The sequence below is a fragment of the Castor canadensis genome, chromosome 3 (genome assembly GCF_047511655.1).
Source record: "Castor canadensis chromosome 3, mCasCan1.hap1v2, whole genome shotgun sequence".
Lineage (NCBI taxonomy): Eukaryota > Metazoa > Chordata > Mammalia > Rodentia > Castoridae > Castor > Castor canadensis.
In genome coordinates, this window is record NC_133388.1 from 4,949,518 (window position 1) to 4,951,892 (window position 2,375).

General features: G+C 40.0%; 1 pseudogene; it reads left to right on the forward strand.

The window, feature by feature from the left end:
• The first annotated feature begins 2,036 nt into the window (after positions 1–2,036).
• Positions 2,037–2,119, forward strand: LOC141421965 (small nucleolar RNA U3; annotated as a pseudogene).
• Positions 2,120–2,375: the final 256 nt, after the last annotated feature.

Below are 2,375 nucleotides of genomic sequence, written 5' to 3' on the forward strand. Positions count from 1 at the left end.
ACGTACACTTACTAGTTCACACAGTCACATTCACATTCACACACAACCCCAAACTCATCACACACACACTCTCACACTTCACAATCACATACTCCCACACACATACTCACATTCACACATGCTAACACAATTTCAATGTTTTTTCTTCCTCAAAGAAAATTTATCATCATTTCTTCTTTATTGAATGTATTTCTTTCACTTTAAGTTTCATATATGTACTGCCTCTTCACTTACAGCTCTATGGCATTTTCATACAACAGCTATCAAAAAATATATAGGGTATAAAATATAGTATATTTTATATGTATCATATTTTATTTTATGAAATAAATGTCAAAAGTTTTAAACAAATAAAATCTGAATCACTGGGATATCATTCACAGTAAAACAGATGAAATAAACAGAAGGAGTGAGGTGTGAATGAAAAAGGCAATGGGTAATGAGATTTGATCTCCATCTCACAACACTGGATAGCATTTTCCAAATGCTGTCATGGCCACCAACTGCCACAAAGACTCTGCTTCTCCTCTGAACACTACTATCTCTATAGACATCCAAACACAGAACCTTATGAAATAGTAGGAATACAGTAAAGTAGGCCCTCCCTGTGATCATAAAAAACTTCCATCCCTGAACCCTCAGCTCTGGAAACAGAGCCAAGCCCTGGATTGCAAGATGAACTCATCCAGTGATCAGCACTGAACACAGACCACTCACCAAGGAGTTGGAGCTGAGCTGGGTTTTCCTTTTTGCTATTTTAAAAGGTGATTGGTGGAAAAAAGGAGATGCTGAGTGTGTGAGTGGACATGAGTGAGAGGAATATTGAGTGTGTGTGACAGTTTCCTGACCAGGATTCTTTGTTTGCAGATGTCCAGTTTGAGGTGCTGCTGGTGGAGTCTGGGGGAGGCTTGTACAGACTCTGGATTCACCTTCAGTAGTTCCTATAATGATGCCCTGCCATTCTCCAGGAAACAAGGTGAGCTTCATTGCAAACATTAACCAGAAGGATGGAGCACATACCAGGAATAAATAATAAAACACTGCCAGAAATAAATTGTATCCGCATACGGTACATCTCAACATCTAGGACATGACTGGGCATTATTGTTTTGAATCTTGGGAGGTGAGCATGAACATGTCACAATCCCTGCCTTCCATGTGCTCAGGACTAGAGAGGATCAACACAGCACAGGATGCACGTGACCACAAGGGGGCGCTCAGTGACAACACCGAGGAGTTCAGGCCCCAATGCAAAGGCAGTATGTCACAGTGCATTCTTAGGTCCTGAATGACATCCATCTCCCCGACTCTATTTAGACAGAATATACTTGTTCAGAGCATGATAATCAGGACTGTGTAGAATAGTTGGAGGGTTAGATACATGGATCAATGGAACAGAATTTGTGTGAAATTGGATCAGTGAAGTGTTTCTTAAACACAACATAGAAAGCACAGTGCATTGAAAATAATGCATCCAAAAATACATAAAAACAGACACACTGATAAATGGAATAGTAGAGAGAGTATAGAAAGAAAACCGATGGGTTTACAGAGTAATTAATTTTCACAAAGATGTCAACAATTGACCAAGGGGAAATGGCAGTCATCAATAAATGGTGATAGGGAATCTGGACATCACACACAGAACATTGAAATTGATGCTTTCTCATGTCACATGTTAGAGACAACACAAAAGAGAATAAAGACTTACCTACGATCTCAAACTGTAAAACTGTTACCAGAGAAAAGAGAAGTTTGTGTACTCTGTGTGAGGTCAGATGACCCAACTGGAATGTCTCAAATATGGAAGGGAATTCTATTATATCCTCATAACTGTGTGCAGTCTCATAATATTTTAGCATAACTGAATGAAATTCTAACATCATGAAACTAAACTGAGATTATCCACTGTATTTGCAAATTGCCACATCTGTACTTCTGTTCATGGTTTTTCATCGATGCAGAAGTACTTCACAGGGCATAGAAGTACCAGGACCTCCAGAGCTCACCTCCTCTCATGTATAAGTAGAGGTCTCAAGACTATACTTTCAGGGATCATTTCTATAGTACATCATAAGAAGAGGTCTCCCCAAGTGCCATTTATTACTTAACTCTAGGTTAATCTCCCTCTCTGGCTGTGGAAGCACACAGTCCCTGTCTCTCCCGGACCCTGTCTCTGTGTGTCTCTGGTTACTCATTGTAAGTTGGTGATCTCAGATATTTGTCACAGGGACATAAAGATGAAAAATGGCCCTGGAAACACAAACTGGTACTGACACTGACAAAAGCATTTGATGGTTTCTTGGAGGTTGTGTGAGACGTGCACCAGGCCCACTCTTCTCCTCTAAATGCCAATCAGTTTCAAACTGAGGATC